This window comes from Bombina bombina, chromosome 4 (assembly GCF_027579735.1).
Source record: "Bombina bombina isolate aBomBom1 chromosome 4, aBomBom1.pri, whole genome shotgun sequence".
NCBI lineage: Eukaryota > Metazoa > Chordata > Amphibia > Anura > Bombinatoridae > Bombina > Bombina bombina.
In genome coordinates, this window is record NC_069502.1 from 288,196,534 (window position 1) to 288,220,237 (window position 23,704).

Sequence of the window (23,704 nt, forward strand, 5' to 3'; positions counted from 1 at the left end):
GTTATTAGCAGCCTTACCTATTTGCATTAGTAGTTGAGTTTCCTCTGGGTCACTAATGTTGGGAGGCTTGTAGCATGTTCCTAGTAATATTTTTTTAGGATTTTTCCCCCCACTCTTTATTTCAACCCACAGGGTCTCTACATTGTCACTTGTATCATAAATATCTTCCCTTATTGTAGGTTTAAGGTCAGGTTTAATATACATGCAGATTCCTCCACCCCTTTTATTATTCCTGTCCCTCCTAAATAATGTATACCCCTCTAAGTTAACTGCCCAGTCATGTGAATCATCCCACCAAGTTTCAGTTATACTGATAACATCATAGTCCTCTTCTGCAACTAAGAGCGTCAGCTCCCCCATTTTACCTGTCATGCTTCTTGCATTTGTTGTCATACATTTAATTTTCATGTGCTTTCTGCTGCTACTTGGTGTACTTTCCTCTATACTTTCTAATGTGACATTTCTTAAGTCATCCCTTCCTTGAGATATTAATGGAGAGACATATTCAGACACTGATCTCTCTGTTCTATTTTGTTCAAATTGACCCTCCCCCCCTTTGCCTAGTTTAAAAGGTTCTCTAAACGTGCTACCATCCTTTCCCCCAACACACCTGCACCCATGTCATTCAGGTGCAATCCATCCTTACTGTACAATTTGTACCCTAGTGAAAAATCAGCCCAGTGTTCTAAAAAGTCAAACCCCTCATTTTTACACCATGTTTTTAGCCATGAATTAACAGACCTTAGCTCCTTCTGCCTTACTGAGTTAACACACGGCACTGGTAATATCTCAGAAAATATTACTTTGGATGTCCTTGCTTTAAGCTTGCTACCTAACTCCCTGAAGTCATTTTTTAGGACTCTCCATCTCCCACTGATTTCTTCATTAGTACCAATATGCACAATGACTGCAGGATCAGACCCGCATCCCTCTAACAATCTATCAATACGCTCCACAATATGCCTAACACGAGCCCCTGGAAGACAGCAAACTGTTCTATGTAAAGGGTCTGGATGACAAATTACCCTATCAACCTTCCTATAATAGAGTCTCCTACCACCAACATCTGCCTCTGGCCCTGACTTGTATGCCCCTCTTCCATGACTGAAGGACTGCCCACCATAGTATGCTCCTCTTCCACAGCTAAAGGACTGTTCACTATACTAGGCAACACGGCCCTCTCTGACACTGCCACCCCTGAACTGATATCCCCAACATCTTCACTTAATCTTGCAAATCTATTGGGGTGTACCAGCTCAGAACTGGCCTGTCTCTTCCGCTTACTTCGCCCTCTAACTGTGACCCAGCTACATCCTGGAGTCTCCTCATCTGAATCCTCCCCATTCCCACTGCTGGAACCATTAACAACCAGCTCAGTCCTATCCATTTCCCTTTCAAGTGTCTGAATTTCATGTAGTGTTGCAATTCGTTCCTCCAGATCCCCAATACGAGTTTCTAAAGAGACAATATGCTCGCACTTGCCACAAACATATAATCCCAGAAGCGGCTGCTCCAGTGATGCAAACATGTGGCAAACTGTACACTGAATGAGATTCTCACACATTCTTAATAAAAGGTTTAACTTAAAAGTATTAAATAAATATATTTCCCCTTGGTTACCCCAAAACCTTGTTTGCCTAACTACCTTGGTTAGCTAACTATTATACTTAAACAGACAATGTTACTTTAACAGAGAATCAATACAGCAAGCCTAAAAGAGCAAGCTCACAGAGTAAATGTGCTAAATTTATAGGCTTCCAAGGCCCAAACAGGTGAAAATAATCCCACCCCTAATTACCCACACAGACAGAAAAACAAAAAAAAAAATGGAATGCTAGAAATAAAGTTATTTAGTTATTTCCTTTTTTTAAAATAAAAATGCAACCCTTGCAAAGCAAATAATTTAGAAAATAGCTTGGTTAGCTATTATACTTAAACAGACAATGTTACTTTAACAGAGAATCAATACAGCAAGCCTAAAAGAGCAAGCTCACAGAGTAAATGTGCTAAATTTATAGGCTTCCAAGGCCCAAACAGGTGAAAATAATCCCACCCCTAATTACCCACACAGACAGAAAAACAAAAAAAAAATGGAATGCTAGAAATAAAGTTATTTAGTTATTTCCTTTTTTTAAAATAAAAATGCAACCCTTGCAAAGCAAATAATTTAGAAAATAGCTTGGTTAGCTATTATACTTAAACAGACAATGTTACTTTAACAGAGAATCAATACAGCAAGCCTAAAAGAGCAAGCTCACAGAGTAAATGTGCTAAATTTATATGCTTCCAAGGCCCAAACAGGTGAAAATAATCCCACCCCTAATTACCCACACAGACAGAAAAACAAAAAAAAAATGGAATGCTAGAAATAAAGTTATTTAGTTATTTCCTTTTTTTAAAATAAAAATGCAACCCTTGCAAAGCAAATAATTTAGAAAATAGCTTGGTTAGCTATTATACTTAAACAGACAATGTTACTTTAACAGAGAATCAATACAGCAAGCCTAAAAGAGCAAGCTCACAGAGTAAATGTGCTAAATTTATAGGCTTCCAAGGCCCAAACAGGTGAAAATAATCCCACCCCTAATTACCCACACAGACAGAAAAACAAAAAAAAAAATGGAATGCTAGAAATAAAGTTATTTAGTTATTTCCTTTTTTAAAATAAAAATGCAACCCTTGCAAAGCAAATAATTTAGAAAATAGCTTGGTTAGCTATTATACTTAAACAGACAATGTTACTTTAACAGAGAATCAATACAGCAAGCCTAAAAGAGTTTTATTACTTAAAACTTCTATTAATAATTCAAATAATTCAAGGTCCCCTTCCCATATGATAAAGATATCATCTATGAATCTGCGATAGAGCACCAAGTTCACATCCCAAGTGCCATTATATATAACTTCATCTTCTAGATGTCCCATAAAAAGGTTGGCATAACTTGGGGCGAACTTGGTGCCCATCGCTGTACCCTGTACTTGTAGGAAAAATTGGTCATTAAAAGTAAAAGAATTGTTTTCTAGAATAAATTTTATACAAGTTTTTATAAATTCTATTTGTTCATATCTAAGTTCACCTTCTTTTTTCAAGTGGTAATCAATAGCTTTTATTCCCAGTTTATGCTTTATACTAGTGTATAAGGAGCATACGTCACAAAGAGAAAAGAGGTGTGTGTATGCGCTAAACAGCTGCGGGGAAAAAAAGGGTAATCTACAGTTGTAAAATATTTCTTATAAATAAGTGTGTCAAGGATGTGTAATACAAAACTAATAGGTTTAAAATATAAATAATCTTATATAGATATATCATAAAATATGGCTAATCGTCTAAAAATGAATCTAGTATAAAAAAACAGGTTTAGCAAACATAAGATTTATTAATCTCAAATAAAAAGATATATTAATCTAGATTAAACATTTACATAAACATATTTGATTAAGTGTTAATATGACTGGTCATACGTTAATAAAAATAAACAGAAAAATAAAGTATAAAATCGTGCTGATAATAGCTGTAAATGTATAAAGTCAACTGAATCTAGAGAATCTTAGAATAGTTGCCACATATATGAATTAATCCACCTTTATAGTACTGACACAAAAAGGGAGTACAGTGAAGATAAAAGTTCTGATATGTTGGTATAAAAAGTTCCGTTTTGGAATATGCTTATGTCAAAGTATATGTTAAAGTTCCGTAATAGGAAACAACTGGTGTTAAAGCAACATGTAGGGATAATGTTGTTATGATTCTGTTCTGGTATTCCAAATTTTCCAAATGTTCAAACAAAGGTTATTAACGGATGGTGTTAAAAGATAATATTTTCTTTAAAAGTTTAAAAGTTACCTCTGACTCCCACGCTGTGGTGCCCCTACACCTCTATAGTGCCTACCTGCTCTTGTCTCGAGCTGAATCCTTGTCTAGGTACGGCACAGGTGTCCAAGGCGGCTTCCAACAGCTGGTGACGTCAGGAACGTTGGATGCGTGTCAAATATAGGTCCGGTTAAAGAATGTGAAACTCTGCGCAGAGTACTTTAAAAATTGACAAAGTAGTTCCCACGAATCCTCTGCAATCCTTGTTGATAGTAATTTCTTATCACCTTGTGATTAATAATCTAGCTCCATCAACGCGTTTCGCCATGTAGCATGGCTTTATCACAAGTTATGTGTGTAGCTCTTTTTCCATTTGACTGTTTGTAAAATATTTAAGAAGTCTGTTGAATCATTTAAGTATGAAGGAAGTTTGATGACATATTGTTGTAGAAAATAATCTATGTATTCTGAGAGGTTTTCAGCTACTGAATCGATCCCTGAAATAATGGGCCTGCCGGGGGGATTTGCTAAACATTTATTAATTTTTGGTGAATAGTAAAAGGTGGGGGTTATTGGATGATCAACTAATAAAAATTAATATTCTTTATTGTTAATTATACCTGTATTGTAAGCTTTTTTTAGGAGGATTTCTAAGTCTCTTTTTTGTTTATTAATGGGATTAGCAGGGATTTTTTTATATGTTACAGGATCTTCTAATAGTGTAAATGCTTTTTTTTTATAAGCATCTTTGTCAAGAATAACGATACCTCCTCCCTTGTCAGCCTGTTTTAGTATAATATTTTTATTAGATTTTAGATTATTTAAGGTTTCCCACTCTTTCTTATTTAAATTCATTTTAAGGGGTTTATCAGTGTTTATTTTTCTCTACATCCTGGTTCACCATCTTTTCGAATAATTCCGAATTCTTTCCTTTGTCTGTAACTGGATAAAAGTTAGATTTAAGTTTCAAATTTGTTTATTGGAAATTATTTTTATTTGTATTTCTCTGTTCAAGATATCTTGTTATAGGATTTTTTAGGAAGTATCTCTTTTGTGTTGCACTTCTAATAAATTGATTTATATTGATTAAAGTGTTAAATATATTTAATTTTCCTGAAGGTGCAAAGGATAGGCCCTTTTGTAGTATGTTACATTCTTCCTTTTTTAATGTGAACGAGCTTAAGTTAAAAATGTTTTTATAATTACTTATTTCATTCTTTTCTGTTGCTCTATTTGATCCTCTTCCTCTGCATCCTCTCTTGCTCTTTTTTTTAGTTTTAATCTTTCTAACTTTTTTGGGTCCTCCTCTAAAAAAGATTTTGAAGAACCTTGATCATTATAAGATCCCCTTTGTTTACGGGGTTGGTTGTATATGTATTCCTCACTCTCATCATAGTTGTGTTCATCAGACAATGAGTCAAATTTATTTTGTGTTCTAATTTGCCATGTTTCATAGTGTTCTGGTTCAGATCTTTTTTGGGGGGTATTCCAGTTTTTATAATGGGGATTATTTTGTCTGAAATATGGTCTACCATAATCCTTTCTAGAAAAGGTATTGGATTCTGACCTATTACTATTATTTTTGTAAATATCATGTCCTTCTTTAAAGGATGTCTTTCTGTTTCTCCAATTGGAGTTGGAATAATCATGTTGGTGCCAATTGGTGTATTTGTCACCTGTATCATGATGATTAATTATATCAGTGGTATATCTCTCTCTATATTGTGTATGTCTGTTTTTTGTGGATCATATTGGTTAGTTTCTTTTGTTCTCCAGTTAGGATTGTCCCAATTTTTTTTATAGGTTTTATGTGAATGGTTGTTAATTTTTTTTATTAGTACTGTGATTAATCTGATTGAATGAGTTTGTCTGTCTGGAATCTCTTATACTATATGAAGTTTTTTCTCTTTTTTTCTTTGAAAAGAGTTTCCATTTTTCGTCTTTCATTGATTGTAATTCTATATCAGAGGGAGATTCAGTGGAGGTAGGAATCTCTATAATATTATCTTTATCTGATATTACTTTTGGATTATAATCAGATGTATCTCTACTCATTTTTTTGTTTTTAATGTCAAGTGTATCTTTTTTTTTTATTTTAATTTAATTTAATTTTTTTATTATTCAAATAAATGAGCAGAAGAACAACAAAAGCAAATATATAAATAACGACAGTACATAATACAGTACTTTCAGGATATTACAATTTGTAAAACAGATACATATGAAAAGAGAAACAAGAGAGAATGCTGGGTGCTAGAGTCCATTGTCTGTGGGCTTTCAATTTATCCCCCACCTCTCCAGATGGGAGTGCTATAGGCTAATTTCCATGGAGAGACAGACACATTGCTAATTGTCCAAGTAGATCAGCATTCTCTGCGTAATACAAAAGGTCATATCATAGCTGTTCTTACCAACATCATAATTTAACCATGGTAAATTATAAATCAAACATATTAGTTGAACCATGTATGGACTGTGCCAAGCTGTCAAGTAGGGAGGGAAGAAAAGAGGAGAAAGAAAAAGAAAAAGAAAAGAGGGGGAGGGGTAGGGGGGGAAAGGAGGGGGGGACAACAGGGGGTCGGATTCATTTTAGGGAAGGGGATAGGGATGAGAACGGGCCAAAGTGTTCATACAGTATTAGGGTAGTATAGTATCTAGGAACTATGAGTTTCCCGTAGTGTTTGCAGTAAGAGTTATTCTAGGCCAAATGCCCAGATTTTGATCTGGAGGTCTTCTGACCCATGAATGTGGGAGACATATGATTTCATTTTCTTAACAAATTTTAAGATGTCAACCACCTGTACCCAAGAAGGTGAAACACGCTGAAGCCAAATTCGGGCTATAGCTAGTTTAATGGCTAAGAATAGGTAGATACAAAACAATTTCTGAGGTAGGGTCAACTGCGTGGACAGAATGTGAAATAGACATGTACTTGATGATAAGGGTATATGAATGCCCCCAGAAGTACAATATTGGATTGCCTTTTGACAGAGCGGTTGGATCTGTGGACATGACCACCAAATATGTTGGGGGGTCCCCAAAGCCTCACACCCCCTCCAACATTTAGGGGAGTTAGTGGGTGAGATTTTAAATAGGCGGATAGGCGTCATATGCCATTGAAGCAAAACCTTAAGAAATAGCTCGTACAAAGTTGTACAGTGTATAGCTTTTTTGGTGAGTTGGGCCGCAACCCGCCATTGTTGTGGTTCATGCGAAACCGCTAGGGAGGATTCCCAGTGTCTTATTGGGGGGATTTATAAAAATCCGGAGGATTCATGAGTGCAAGATATGAGAGGGATAGGAGTCTGGTAGGGGGAGACGGAGAGTCCCATCTTATCTCCCAGACAGTTTTGGTCCTCAGAGGACCTTTATCAAAGCCCCACGATGTGAGGAGGCTATGCAGTCTCCAGAACTCGAAATGTAAGAGAGGAGGTGGATTAAACCTCAGGAGGAAGCCTTAGAAAGTGAGTAATTCATCTCCTATATAGAGATCTGCTATTTTGGTTAAACCCAAAGCAAACCAAAGATTAGGGTGAGTGTCAGGTATAGACAATAACAATCCTCTCAGTGAGTGTGATGGCGAGGGGTGGGGTGCAATAGTGGGAAGGTTACGAATCTTATCCCAAAATTTTAGGCTCGATTTTATAATAGGGTTAACAAAAAGGGCCGGTGGCCTTGAGTGTTTGGGAATCCACAGCAGATCTCTCAGAGCATACCATACTGGGAGGGATGCCTGTTCAATATCAGCCCACTGACTTTTCAAAATTGAACCCCATTGAGTTACGTGGGATAGTCTGGCAGCTTCATGATATTTTAAAATATTGGGGGCAGCCGCCCCACCAGCCAACAGGGGTTGTTGCAAAATGCTAGCAGCTAGTTTCGGGACCTTATTGCGCCATATGAATCTATTGCACAATTGTTGGAATTTGTAGATTGTAGATCTAGGAATTGGGATGGGTAAAGAGCGAAACAAATAAGTAAGTTTCAGGAGAAGGTTCATTTTGAAAGCTGCTATCCATCCCAGCCACGACAATGTTTGATAACAAGGGGGCAAAATTTAAATCAATCATCGCCGATATATTATGGGATAGGTAGACACCAAGATGCTTGACATGTGATGTGGACCACAAAAACTTGTATGTGTTTTTTAGTGTGTTAAGGGTCTCATCCGAAATGTTTATTGCATAAGCTTCCATTTTAAGAACATTTAGCTTGTAATAGCTAACTAAGGGAAATTTTTCCAAAAGAGAAAACAGATGGGGCAAAGAAGTAAGAGGGTCAGATATAAGTACTGTTAAATCATCAGCAAACAGTGCTGCCTTCTGCTCTGTGTGGTATATACTGACCCCTCTGATCTGGGGACAAGAACGGATAGCTTCGGCCAGTGGCTCCATCAGAAGGGCAAATATAAGTGGGGACAATGGACAACCTTGTCTTGTGCCATTTGTTATCGAGAAAGGTTTGGAACAAAATCCCAAGCCTTTAACCACTGCCAATGGATTAGAATACAGTGCCGCGATTGCCGTGATAAAAGGTTCCGGGAGAACAAATCTCCGCAACACAGCGAACATATATTCCCAGTTCACCCTGTCAAAGGCTTTCTCAGCATCCAACGACAGGGTGACACAGGGCAGGTGCAATCTTTGGGCCTCAAAGTAGACATTCAGGAGCCTTCTTGTATTATCAGGACCTTGACGTTTCAAAACAAAGCCCACCTGATCAGGATCGACCAGCACAGGCAGCAAAGAGTTAAGGCGCGAAGCCAGAATTTTGGCGTATAGCTTAACATCAAAGTTCAGCAATGAAATAGGCCTATAACTTCCGCAGAGCATTGAGTCTTTCCCTTGTTTCGGAAGGGTGATAATGGTGGCCTGTAAGAATTCAGCCGGAAAGGTTCCCCGCATACTTGCCAGTGCAAAAGACGCCCTAAAATGGGAATCAACTGAGTTTGAAATTTTTTATAAAATAAGTCCGAGAAGCCATCTGGCCCCGGTGATTTAAAGGCTTTGAGGGATTTAATAGCCATCTTGATCTCCGTTACCAAGATGGGGTTCTGCAAGAAGTCAATTCGGTCCTGAGGTACCGAAGGAAGGTTTAGGGTGGTTAGAAAAGTGTCAATAATTGCAGGTGTTGGGGGAAGAATCAAGCTTCCCTGTTTCAGATTATAGAGGGAAGCGTAATAATCCGCAAAGGCATTGCCAATGTCTGTGGGTTTCGTAACACACTGTCCATCCACCTTCAGCAAAGGAATGCGTGCTGCTGCAGTTTTTTGGCGCAGCCTATTAGCAAGCAATCTATCGGCTTTATTACCTTTGTGGTAATAGATTTCTTTAAGCCGAAGGAGCCTTACGGCTGACCTTTCGGGTCTCAAGTTGGACTATCCGTGTCTTGAGGTCCGTTAACTGCTTGGACAGCGCGACTGTGGGATTTGCTTTATGTTCTACAGAAATCTTACGAAGACTCATAGAGAGCTGTGCCAGGGTTTTCCCTTTACGTTTTTTGTCTCCGCTGCTGCTATTTTTATAAATGAACCCCGAATATACGCCTTCAACGCGGCCCATAAAGCGAAGTCGTCTACTTCACGAGTGTCGTTTAAAGCTAGAAATTCTGCGAGATCCCCAGCAATAGAAGCTTCCATCCCAGGAGCTGTAAATAAATGGGGGAGTAATCGCCACATTGAGGAACGTTGGAGTTCCATTGAAGAGCGTAAATTGATATAAACAGGATCATGATCTGACCATGAGCATTGAGGAATCCAGGCACGAGTCACACTGTCCAAGAGACCCGGATCGCAAAAGAAGAAGTCTATTTGCGAATAGGAGCGATGCACCGAGGAGAAATAGGTGTAATCGCGAGCAGAAGAATTAAGGGCATGCCAGATGTCAAACAGGTTAAACTGATAGATCAAATTACGGAATTTGTGTGACAGTTTGGCTACGGGTTTAATTGATTTGTGGGTCATATCTTATCGCCTATCCAAGTTGGGGTCCCATACAACGTTAAAATCTCCGGCGAGGAGCAAGAGGCCCTGATGCAAAGCCTCCAATTTCTGGAGAAATCTACGTAATGAGCGGATGTGTTGTTTGTTGGGTCCATAATAGGAGGCCAGTGTGTAAGTGACACCATCCAGCTTACAGACAAGAATTAAATATCTACCCTGAGGGTCAACAAAAATGCTTTCATAAGAGACGTCCTTATGTATGAGAATAGCCGTTCCTCTTGATTTCTGGGAGAAGCTAGCAGTCTCAACTATCGGGTACAGTTTAGATTGGATGGGTATTTTTGCGCCCTTTACCCAATGAGTTTCCTGAAGGAAAACCAGGTGGGCTCCAGATTTAGCTAGGGACCTAAGACAAATACTGCATTTGGTCGAAGAGTTGAGCCCCCGTACATTATGGGTGACACAGTAAAATGGCATGGTTCACCTGAACTACTTCTCCCTGTTGGCAGGAGCCAGGAGGGTTGTCTGGTAGGAGATGGGGGTTCAGAATGGGAAAAAGGAGAGTTGGGGGGAAGAGAGGGCAAATAGGGGAGGAAAGGGAGGAGAGGGGAGAAAGAAAGGGGAAGAAGGAAAAAAAAAATGAGGAGAATAAGCAAGTGGTACTCAGCACGGTCTCAAAAAAGAAGAGAGAAGACCAATGGTGTGGACAATAACTGGAAAAGAAAACCAAAAAACACAAAGGATGCAGTATATATGCGAGGTAAACTGCGTGTGTAGCCTCTGGAACACGCTTCAGAGTACTTTAAATGGGGGGTAGCCAGTATTAGCAGATAACCATGGTCATCAGCTTACTGGTAGAGAGATAAAAATACAGTTAGGAAAAAAGAATAATAATATGAGAGAAGGGGAGGGAGGGGAAGAGGAGTCTCCGGATCCAGGAGGAGCAGGGAAAAGGGCAATAAAAAAAAAGGGGAGAAAAGGGGTTAAAAAGGAGGGAGAAAAGGGGTTAAGGATAAAAGGAGACTATAAGGGTTAAGCCAATATAAATGGTTGCAAAACATCAACATAACAATAATAACTGGAGTGGGAGTACCAATTAGACTAGTAGAAGAATATTATACCTCCACCTTATAGAACACTGCAAATAGTGCATAAGCCCATCTTAAGACAGATAAGCTTAACAATATAACCATGGAAAAGGCAGTGTGTGATATAGAATGACATATACCTTGTAGTGTGCTCCGTCTAGCTTATGAACCAACATATAAAATATACAATATAATAGAGCACATGAGAACAACAAAACCCAATAGTAAACTTGATAATAAGTTACCAATATGTGTCGTCCTCACCTGTTAAATAGGATGTAGCCTACCAGCAATGACATTTTTACAAGTACATTCCTAAATCCTAATCTAAGTGTAAGGAGGTATACCAGTTGAGAATAAGGATAAGGGGGAAAGGGGAGAAGGGGGGGGTAGAGAAAAAAAAATTATAAGGGGGGGGGAAGGGAAGAGGGGAAGGGGTTAAGGACATATGTTGCCTATGAGGGTTAGGCCAACAGTAATGGTTGTTGAACATCAACATAACAATAATAACTGTAATGGAGATAATAAATGTGCTAGCAGTGGAGTATTATACCTTCCCCTTATGGAACACTGTAAGTAGCGCATAAGCCCATCTTAAGATAGATAGGCGCAACAATATGTCAAAGGAGAAGGCAGTGCATAATACAGAATGGCATATACATCATAGTATGCACCGTTTAGCATATGATTCAAGTGTAAAACAGATAAAGTATACAAGATAACAGTGCATATAAGAGCAACAAAACCAATGGTAAACCTAATAATAAATTGCCAATATGTGTCTTCCCCACCTTCAGGATGAGATATAGCATACTAGCAATGACATTTTTACAGGTACATTCCTAAATCTTAAGTGTAATCCTAACTCCCAGTCTGAATGTAAGAAGGTATACCAGTTGAAGGAGGGATAAGGAAAGGAAAGGGGAAGGAGGGGGAGGAAAAAAAAATAGGAGGGGTTGGAGGGATAAGTTAGGTATAGGAATTAGATCAGCATTAATAATTGCAATACATCAATACAGCAATAGTAGCTACAATAGAAATAGCACATAATCCTCAATGTACAGTATAGAAACCAGTTGTGAAGCAGTAAAAAAAAAAAAACAAGAGAATATTGCATTTGAGAGCATAAAACCCAGGGTAAACCCAATAGGGTACTGTCAGTAAGTGATTTCTGCATCCACAGGTCAAGATGTAGTATAATAGCATTGATATGGTTTACAAGTAAATTACCAGACATAATCTGAAAATAAAAAGACATGCCAGTTAGGGGAAGAGAGAAAGAGGGAAGAGGGTAGGGAAAGAGAAAGAAAAAAAAAAAAAAAAAAAAGGGAAAAAAGGGGGGGGGGGAGGGGAGGGAAGGGAAAAGGGAACACATATACACTTAGAATTAAAGTCTTTGCATTTAACAAACCAAAAGCAAGAAAACTCTATTAGTAAAGGAAACACTTGTAGTTTATGTATAGAATTGGAGAGGAAAAAATGGGTGTAGGCATCTCACTGTCCCCACCCCTAACGCTCAGTCATCACCTTCCTCTCGGTCTCGACTGGGTGTAGCTGAGTCCTTGGGTACTCTTTGGGGGAGTGGGTCCCATTGTGGGACCAATGGATTTAATGAGCTTTGAGGTGGGGTACAGTGTGAGGGTGCAGAGCTCCACCTCTGCAAAAGGCTTTGACTTTGTTCGATTGTGGTGACAATATACTGTTGGTTGTCTTTTAGGACAAAAAAAAATCTGGTCGGATGACCCCATCTGTACTTTATATTGTGCGCTCTAAGGAACTTAGTGAAATCTACAAAGGACTTCCGCTGTTGAAGGGTGTGGTGAGAAAGATCTGCAAAGATTATGATGTCCTTGAACTGATCTGGCAAAGTGGGTTTGGTTAGGGAGGCTCTGACAAGCCGCTCTTTATACGTATAGAAATGCAGCCGTACAATGACATCCTTTGGTTTATCAGTTGCTAGGCTTCTAGGACGGAGGGCCCTATGCGCCCTGTTAATGAGTCCTTCATTTGGGTTCGTTGGTGGTGCCAGGAGGTTGAAGAATTCAGACAGGTGAGTGACTAGGTCACTCGAGGCCACACTCTCAGGGATTCCCCTTAGGCGTAAATTATTGCGGCGGGATCAGTCTTCAGCATCCGCCACTTTATTTTCCAACATAGTAAGCTGCTCCGCCAAAACTCTGCGCATATGCCAGGACATTAGCTTGCTCAACTGCCATGTCCTCTTGCTTCCTCTCAACTGTATCCACTCTTTCTGAAGTAGAAGTTAGATCACGTTGCATCTCTGCCAGTGAGGCAGTAATTTGGGATTGAAAAGAGGAGTGGTGCGCCTCAAGTAAAGATTGCAGTGATGTTAAAATAAATGTAGGTGTCACAGTTGTTGGGGCAGCATCTTGAAGGGCTTGGAGAGTGGTAGCCACCATGTCTGACCCAGGTGTAGAGGTATTTGAGCTATCCTGCGAGTCTTCATTTGCGGATAGAAACATAGGGTTAAAATGGTACACCACTGTTCTCTTGGGGCCTACAGGTAGCTTTGGTTTCCTTTTATTTGACTGTGCCATTCCTAAACCTGTGGATGGCACAGCATGTGAGCAGGGTCCAAGAGGAGCAAAGGAAAAAGGAGAGAGAAAATAAAAATCGGAGTTACAGGGTGGACTGGAGCAGAGTGTATATGTATTAGGATCCAGAGATTTGTAATCTCCCCCTCCCCGCAAATAGTGCAGTTAGCAGATCATTTGCAACTTAGGAGAGTGTCTATTAATTTTACAAGATATGCTTTTCCCCTCTCTTTGTGAGGTTAGGGTAGGCTCAGGACACAAATACAGCCGTATGCTAGATGTGTTGTCTTTAGTGGGGTATGCAATCCCAGAACCCCGATGAGGTATCTTTAGCCTTGTGCTTTATTAATCTTGGTGCACCCAAAATGTTAATGCCAACACTGCAGACTCCGGTTCTATGTATGACCCCCTCCCAGGGGAGTGCCCCCTATTGGGCGAAGTGGGGAAAGGGAATTGGGTATGACCCGCTGTCACTAAGGGCAGCGGGAAAGGAAGGGAGGGTGTCAGGACTTGGTGCCAAGCGTTAGTGTCTTCCCTGTTCTTTAATATGGGTGTACAGCCTTCAATGCAGGAGCATCAATTGGTATGCTTTATATGTAGGTTGGTAGAGGCAACTCAGGGAAAGTAGTGTCACAGTTAGAGCACAGTTAGTAGCTTAGCACAATTAGCCTAATGTGAAAATCCCAACAGAGCTATAGGTCCTGTATGTTACATAGTTGTAAGCTGAAATCAGAATGTTAGAACCACAGTCCCAGTAGTAGATATATATTTTGAAGTGGGGGAGCAACACAAATAAACAGACAGTGGGGCAAATATTTGATTGGAGAAGGGTTATGTATTTCAACTTTTAGGGGTCTTGGTACTGCAAAAAAAAAATGTATAAAGTTCCTATATATGAGATTAGTTATAGCATTGCGAAATGTCACTATAGCAGCCTTAAGTTCAGGGCACTCTATATTCATTGGTGTAAAAGCTGCAAACAGTAAAGGCTATTTTAGAATAGATGGAGAGTCCTTATTATAATTTGTGACTTCAAGGGTTAAGTCCCACTGCAGGTAAACAAATGCGGGCTAAGCTAGTGTCTGGTATACTACTTGACAAACTAGGGCTGAGCCGCGTGGTGAGATGTTGCGTAGCTGTTGTTTTATACAAGATGGCGACTCGCGCTCTAAGTGTAAGCCCCTCTGCCTGTGTATCAGTAGGCCATATGAGTGCAATGTTGTAGGCAATATGTGGCCAATGTGGCTTTAGCTGTTGCCTGGCAAATACTCAATTGTACCTGGCTTTGAAGCAGTTATAGTCCTGTGTCCTCCTTAGTCCTCCCAGCCTGCTTTCAGTAATGCGTGTTTCACTCCGCTTGCAAACAGGCCGAGTAGCGTGGCTCCGGTTAGGGGACTACCGTGCGAGGTGTTAATGCTCCTCTGAGTCCAAACGGCAATCTCCTCAAAACCCAGCCAGGAGCAGTTCCGGCAGTTGCCCACAGCTCGATCCTCTTTCTGTAGTGCCAGGTCTCTTAAGGGCTGCACGGCTGAGGGTACTTTCCCACTACAGGTCACAAGTAGCTATAAGTTCGCTGGTTCTCAGAGGTGTCACCCTGTAATCCAATAAGTTCAGGATTGTAAAGATAGATGTAGGGGAGGACAAAAAATATTTTTTTTTCCAAATTAGCGAGAGTTATAACTAATTAAGGTATTTGAGTTACAGAGCTGCAGACACTCACGTCTACTCGCTCTGCTGGCTAGCTCCGCCCCCCAAGTGTATCTTTTTTAATAACCTTTAGACGTGCAATAATTTCATTTTGTAATGTTTTAAAATCTTCATCCTGACTAAAGGGTGATAATTCATTACTCAAATAATTCAATTTGTCTTCAAATTTCCTAAGGGTAATGTTACATGATTTAATTATAATTTTCATTAACTTTAGGGAAGCTTCCCTTAGAGTATTGTACCACTCTAGTTGTAAAAATTCTTGTAAATCAAACGTGCAATCTTTAATTAATCTTAACCCTCTAGGTACCATATTTAAATTCAGATAACTCTGTAGGTAGCTGACTTCAAGTTTTTGTTTTAATTCTTTAGTCATAATTTTTTTCTAAGTCTTCACAAATGTCTTTAATATCCATGTTGTCTGACATGATATCAACTGATCCTATATTTTCTATTTGTTCGATGTCAGACAGCATGGACACTCTAGTAGTGAAGATATCCATATTAAGGTGACAATCAAATGGGAATAATCCTATGAGACTAAATGTAAACAGAAAAAATGGATAATAACAAAAACCCTCTATATAAGACCAGGAATTAAAAAATAGTATACAACAAACAAAAGGCCTGTATATAGCACAAAAAGGCTACCCTAAAATGGGAGGTTAGTTCCAAGGAACCTCCAAGATAGTTAGACAGAAAAGACAAGGTGAAAAGGGAGCGCTACTAAAAGCTGCTATATAAAAGAGGGTACATGAATCAATATATATAAAAAACAGAAAATAAATACATGTTAAAAATACAAGTTAATAATATTTAATTTGATATACATAATAACAATAAATGCAAATAAATATTATAACAAATATAATTGATGACCACCGGTGGTTTTGAATAATCAGGTTAAAAAGTCCGATAAAAAAGAAACAATTTCACTGGTGAAGAAGAGTATGGCCTAGATTTGGAGTTTTGCGTTAGAAGGGGTGCGTTAGCTACGCATGTTTTTTTTTGGCCGCACCTTTTAAATACCGCTGGTATTTATTTAGAGTTCACAGAATGGCTGCGTTTTCAGTGCGTTAGGCTCCAAAAAGGGAGCGTAAAGCATAATTTACCGCCACTGCAACTCTCAATACCAGCGGTGCTTACGGACGCGGCCAGCTTCAAAAACGTGCTCGTGCACGATTCCCCCATAGGAAACAATGGGGCAGTTTGAGCTGAAAAAAAACCTAACACCTGCAAAAAAGCAGCGTTAAGCTCCTAACGCAGCCCCATTGTTTCCTATGGGGAAACACTTCCTAAGTCTGCACCTAACACTCTAACATGTACCCCGAGTCTAAACACCCCTAACCTTACACTTATTAACCCCTAATCTGCCGCCCCCGCTATCGCTGACACCTGCATATTTTTTTTAACCCCTAATCTGCCGCTCCGTACACCGCCGCAACCTACATTATACCTATGTACCCCTAATCTGCTGCCCCTAACACCGCCGACCCCTATATTATATTTATTAACCCCTAATATGCCGCCCCCAACGTCGCCTCCACCTACCTACAATAATTAACCCCTAATCTGCCGACCGGACCTCACCGCTACTATAATAAATGTATTAACCCCTAAAGCTAACTCTAACCCAAACCCTAAGTTAAATATAATTTAAATCTAACGAAATAAATTAACTCTTATTAAATAAATTATTCCTATTTAAAGCTAAATACTTACCTGTAAAATAAACCCTAATATAGCTACAATATAAATTATAATTATATTGTAGCTATTTTAGGATTAATATTTATTTTACAGGTAACTTTGTATTTATTTTAAGCAGGTACAATAGCTATTAAATAGTTAATAACTATTTAATAGCTACCTAGATAGAATAATTACAAAATTACCTGTAAAATAAATCCTAACCTAAGTTACAATTAAACCTAACACTACACTATCAATAAATAAATTAAATTAAATACCTACAATTATCAACAATTAAACCTAACACTACACTATCAATAAATTAATTAAATACAATACCTACAAATAAATACAATGAAATAAACTAACTAAAGTACAAAAAATAAAAAAGAACTAAGTTACAAAAAAATAAAAAAATATTTACAAACATTAGAAAAATATTACAACAATTTTAAACTAATTACACCTACTCTAAGCCCCCTAATAAAATAACAAAGACCCCCAAAATAAAAAAATTCCCTACCCTATTCTAAAATTAAAATAGAAAAGCTCTTTTACCTTACCAGCCCTGAAAACGGCCCTTTGCGGGGCATGCCCCAAAGAATTCAGCTCTTTTGCCTGTAAAAAAAAAAAAGATACAATACCCCCCAACATTACAACCCAACACCCGCATACCCCGAATCTAACCCAAACCCCCCTTTTATAAACCTAACACTAAGCCCATGAAGATCTCCCTACCTTGTATTCACCTGTTATAAGCTTGTATAATGTAGCTATTCCCAGAGAGCCTTAAGTAAAACAGGCTTATACAAAAGGTTATTACCAAGGGAGATAGCTGGTTTACCTAGTACAAGTTCTTTTTATAACACTTTACAAAATCAAAATAAAGTGAATAAAACAGATGAAATGAAGCCTTTGTATATTTTACACAGTTGTAAAGAGTTGTGTTCTTTAAAGATAGACTGCAGCAAACAAGCAGCTTATTGGTACTTGTCTGAGAAAAGCAGAATTTTATAGCAAAGTCTCTTTTTAGTTAAGCTAAGAAGTGAGAAACTGATTTGCAGTCTGCAATGTCCATATATCAAGAGGTATCAGGTTACAGCAGGCAGAGTGTGTGATACAGAGAGAAGGAGAGAGCCAGATTTAACCAGTTGTGTGCACTTTAACAGTTTGTATGCCAGCAGATCTTTGGATAAGAAAATATACAGCTAGAGACAATTGTATATAAAATTAATGATACTTGCGAGTGAGTTTAGAACTGCAGAGAGCGAAGTTGGCACTGAGTCAAAATGGATCACCGCAGGGAAGCTGTTCTTATTTCCTGGTAGAGGTAAACACTCAGTAACGGAGCTGGCTGGAAAATCAGACTGCAGAGTTAACACAGACTTGCAAGAGTTGCTGCCAAAGTCTGTTTCCTGAAATGTAAAGCGGCAGGAAATACTTCTTAGGTTTAGAAGCTGGAGAAATGACAACAAGGATTTCCTTTAACAGGTACAAAAGCAGGATCTGTAGATTTTAGCTTTAGAGCTTGAAGCAGAGTGGGAACTACAAACTTCAATTATCAAGCAAAGCACAGGTGTACTGATCACACCTTTAAAGGGAGGTGAAGGAGTGGGTTGGTCTTAGTTCTTAAAGCTACAGGAATATGACAGATCCCCCCTTTCAGGGGCGCCCCCTTCCCGGATCCAAACCTGGTTTGTCAGGATGTAGACGATGGAAGGATGTGAGCAATTGGGGAGCATGTAAGTCCCTAAGGGGTATCCAAGAATCCTCCTCATGACCATACCCTTTCCAATGTACCAGATACTCAATTGTTCTACCCCGGCGGCGCAAATCCAGAATTGATTCCACTTCAAATTCCGTTTGATCTTCTATCAGCTGAGGAGAGTCCTTGATGACTGGAGGAATAAAAACATCAGATCCTTGATAGGGTTTAAATAGAGAAACATGGAAGGATGGGTGTATCCTGTAAGATACAGGTAGATCAAGAATCGCTGCATTAGGGTTGATCATTCTTTTTATCTTGAACGGACCTATGAACTGGTTAGCCAGTTTTTTGCTTGGTACCTTTAATTTGAGGTTTTTTGTTGAGAGCCAAACTCTATCGCCAACTGAGTATTGAGGTGGAGTTAGATGTTTTTTATCAAAATAACTCTTTTGGGTACATTTAGATTTCTCTAAGTGAATCTTTAGGGAAGTCATAGTTTGTTTCAAATTAGAGACATAATCCAGAGCATAAGGTGATTTCGAGGTGGAGATTGAGTTGGGTACAGTGGTTGGATGGTAACCATAAGTGGCAAAGAAGGGTGAAACTTTAGTAGAAGAGTTGATGGAATTGTTGTATGTGAACTCTGCAAGCGGTAACCATTCAACCCAGTCATCCTGGTTCTGTGAGATATAACACCTTAAGTATTGCTCCAAAGTCTGATTCAGTCTTTCAGTAAGGCCATTAGATTGGGGATGAAATGCTGTTGTCATTCTTGAGGAGATTCTTAACAATTTACATATTGCCTTCCAAAACCTGGATGTATACTGAGTCCCTCGATCAGTGACTATAGAGGTCGGTAAACCATGGAGTTTCACGATGTGATCAAAGAATGTTTTAGCTGTTGTGAGAGCGTTTGGAATTCTCTTAAGAGGTATGAAATGAGAGAGTTTAGTTAGATGATCTATAACCACTAATATGGTTGTGAATGAATTAGATGGTGGTAATTCGACTATGAAGTCCATTCCAATCATGGTCCAAGGGACTTCAGGTATAGGTAATGGTTTTAGTAAACCAAAAGGTCTGTGGTGTTCTTTTTTGCAAGCTGCACATACATGACAATCTGACACAAAGGTAACTACATCTTGTCTTAAACCAGGCCACCAGTAATTCCTTGTTAATAAATCCTGGGTTTTAGTGATTCCAGGATGACCGGACATAGGGTTCGTATGATGTAGATGTAGGATCTCCTTTCTTACAGAAGGAGGAACGTATAACAAATTGTTGTAGAAGTATAAACCTGAAGTGGTGTCCTTTACGCAGCATGATGGAATGGTAGAATCTTTTAGTAAAGCTAATAAAATGTCTTTTTGTAGGCTAGAAGTTACAGCTATAAACTTGGTCGACGGTATAACTGTTTGTTGTTCTTCCTTTTCATTATGTTTAATGAAAGAATGGGAAAGAGCATCAGCTTGGATGTTCCTTGAACCTGGTCTATATGTGATCTGAAAGTTAAATCGGTCGAGGAATAAAGACCATCGGACTTGTCTTGATGACAAGGTCTTGTTTTTTCTAAGATATTGTAAATTCTTATGATCTGTAAGAACTGTAAAAGGTTTGAGTGTCCCTTCCAGTAGGTGTCTCCAGTGTTCCAGGGCACATTTGATAGCTAGAAGTTCCAGGTCCCCCACGGAGTAATTCCTTTCAGCTATAGACAGGAGTCGAGAGTAAAAAGCTGCAGGATGTAGGACTGAAGTATCTGTTTGTTGTTGGGAGAGAATAGCACCAATACCAACAGTAGAAGCATCAACCTCTAACACAAATTGAAATTCTGGATTAGGAAGCTGTAGGATAGGAGCTGAAGTAAAACATTCTTTTAAATGCTCAAAAGCTTGTTGGGCTTCTACAGTCCAAACGAGTCGATTCTTACCGGTTAACTTAGTTAGAGGTTGGACAATGGATGAAAATCCTTTGATGAATCTCCTATAAAAATTAGAGAAGCCTAGAAACCTCTGAAGTGATTTCACAGAGGTAGGTACAGGCCATTTGAGTATGGATGTAACCTTCTCTGGATCCATGTTTACACCGTTAGGGGAAATTATGTAACCCAAAAATTTTATTGTCTTTACATGGAATACACATTTCTCAGCCTTGGCGTATAGCTGATGTTCTCTTAATCTAGACAAAACCCATCTTACATGTTTTACATGATCAGTTAGATTTTTGGAGTATATCAAAATATCGTCTAGATATATTACAACACACACATCCATTAAGTCTTTGAAAATATCATTTATGAAAAATTGAAATGTGGCCGGAGCATTAGTTAAGCCGAATGGCATAACATTATATTGAAAGAGACCATAACGGGTTCTAAATGCTGTTTTCCATTCGTCACCGCTTTTTATCCTGATTAAATTGTATGCTCCCTTCAAATCTAGTTTGGTAAAAATGTTTGCATCTGTTAACCGTTCAAGTAATTCAGGTATTAAAGGAAGTGGATACCTATTTTTAATCGTAATAGAGTTTAATGCTCTGTAGTCAATGATTGGGCGTAAGGTCCCATCTTTATTTGTGACAAAGAATATGCCCGCTGCTGCAGGAGAGGTTGAGGTAGAAATAAAACCTTTCCTTAGATTATCGTCTAGGTACTCTCTGAGAAATTTTAATTATTTTTGAGAGAGTGGAAAAATTCGGCCGAACTGTATGATAGACCCAGGTTTAGTATCAATGGGGCAATCATAAGGTCTGTGTGGAGGTAGATTTTCGGCTTCCTTAAGGTCAAATACATCTGAAAAGTCTGAATACTGCAATGGTATATGAGGGTGTAGAGTTTTGATTTCCACACAGGGAAAACAGGTAGCAGAACAGTATGGGGAAGAGAAAGTTACTGTGTTACTGCTCCAGTCTATTTGAGGGTTGTGTTTTCTTAACCAAGGATAACCCAATATTAAGGGGTGTAGTGAGCTAGGAATGATATCAAACGTAATGTATTCTGTATGACCCATGTTACAAGAGACAAGTAAAGGAACAGTATGGTGTGTGATTGGGCCTTTTAAATAAGTAGAGCCATCAATAACCTTCACATAGATAGGGGTTTGCTTTTGCACACAAGGTATTTTATTAGTATCTACAAGGGTTTTGTCAATGAAGCTTCCATAAGCTCCAGAATCAATCAGCACCTCAGTCTTGAGAAGATGCTGGTCCCACTGTAAAGACAATGTGAAAGTTAATTGTGATTCATGAATGTTATCAGTATTTGGGTTAACTATAAGAATCTTACCCCTTTTTTGCCGGTTCAGAATAGGGCAGGAAGAGACACTGTGTTCTTTATTCCCACAGTACATACAGAGGTTTGATATCCTCCTTCTCTGTTTCTCTTCTTGGGATAATGGTCCACGGATGGCCCCAATTTCCATGGGCATAGGGGCTGTGGAGGTCTTTTCAGAATGAGAGGGTGTAAACCTTTTGAGGTAAGTCTCAGGGTGTTGTTTTTCAGCTCTCCTCTCTCTGTATCGTCTGTCCATGGCTATGCATATCTTTATGAGGGATTCCATGGTGTCTGGAGGTTCAATGCGAGAGATCTCATCCTTAAGATGTTCAGAGAGACCTAAACGAAATTGGTTTTTTAGACTTACAGTATTCCACTGTGAATCTGTAGCCCAGAGTTGAAAATCTGCCACATAGTCCTCAACTGGACGTTTGCCTTGCTTCAGGGTGCGCAAATTTGTTTCTGCGGTTAACTGGGTGTTGCAATCCTCATATAAGACAGCCATCTCCTTAAAAAATTCACTGATAGAATTCAAAATAGGATCATCAGTTTCATAAAACTTATCAGCCCACGAACGGGGATCTCCAGTTAGATAAGAGATGGTAGTACAAACCTTGATCTTGTCAGTATAATATGTCCTGGGCTTCATGGAAAACATCAGCATGCATGCATTTCTGAATTCATGAAAGCGTGTTCTTTCACCAGAAAAAATACGTGGAGGGTTAACCTGTGGTTCAGGGTGATCAGCCTCTTTCCTTGAAAAGAAATCATTCATTAACCTCTTCAGGGTGTGGTTTTCATTTTTAACTTCAGTCAAACCTTGTGCTAAAATTTCAACTTTCTGGTTTAAGGAAGCTATTTCAATTGCCATTGAGGCAGGATCCATGATTTTTTTTTTTTTTTTTTATATACAAGCTTTAAACTATAATGTATATATGTTAGTAAATTTCTTTATGGCTTGATAATTCTGTTATAAGCTTGTATAATGTAGCTATTCCCAGAGAACCTTAAGTAAAACAGGCTTATACAAAAGGTTATTACCAAGGGAGATAGCTGGTTTACTTAGTACAAGTTCTTTTTATAACACTTTACAAAATCAAAATAAAGTGAATAAAACAGATGAAATGAAGCCTTTGTATATTTTACACACTTGAAAAGAGTTGTGTTCTTTAAAGATAGACTGCAGCAAACAAGCAGCTTATTGGTACTTGTCTGAGAAAAGCAGAATTTTATAGCAAAGTCTCTTTTTAGTTAAGGTAAGAAGTGAGAAACTGATTTGCAGTCTGCAATGTCTATATATTAAGAGGTATCAGGTTACAGCAGGCAGAGTGTGTGATACAGAGAGAAGGAGAGAGCCAGATTTAACCAGTTGTGTGCACTTTAACAGTTTGTATGCCAGCAGATCTATGGATAAGAAAATATACAGCTAGAGACAATTGTATATAAAATTAATGATACTTGCGAGTGAGTTTAGAACTGCAGAGAGCGAAGTTGCCACTGAGTCAAAATGGATCACCGCAGGGAAGCTGTTCTTATTTCCTGGTAGAGGTAAACACTCAGTAACGGAGCTGGCTGGAAAATCAGACTGCAGAGTTAACACAGACTTGCAAGAGTTGCTGCCAAAGTCTGTTTCCTGAAATGTAAAGCGGCAGGAAATACTTCTTAGGTTTAGAAGCTGGAGAAATGACAACAAGGATTTCCTTTAACAGGTACAAAAGCAGGATCTGTAGATTTTAGCTTTAGAGCTTGAAGCAGAGTGGGAACTACAAACTTCAATTATCAAGCAAAGCACAGGTGTACTGATCACACCTTTAAAGGGAGGTGAAGGAGTGGGTTGGTCTTAGTTCTTAAAGCTACAGGAATATGACATCACCATACCGGGTCCTGATCGGTCCAGAAGAGCCTCCGATGTCTTGATCCAAGCCCAAACGGGG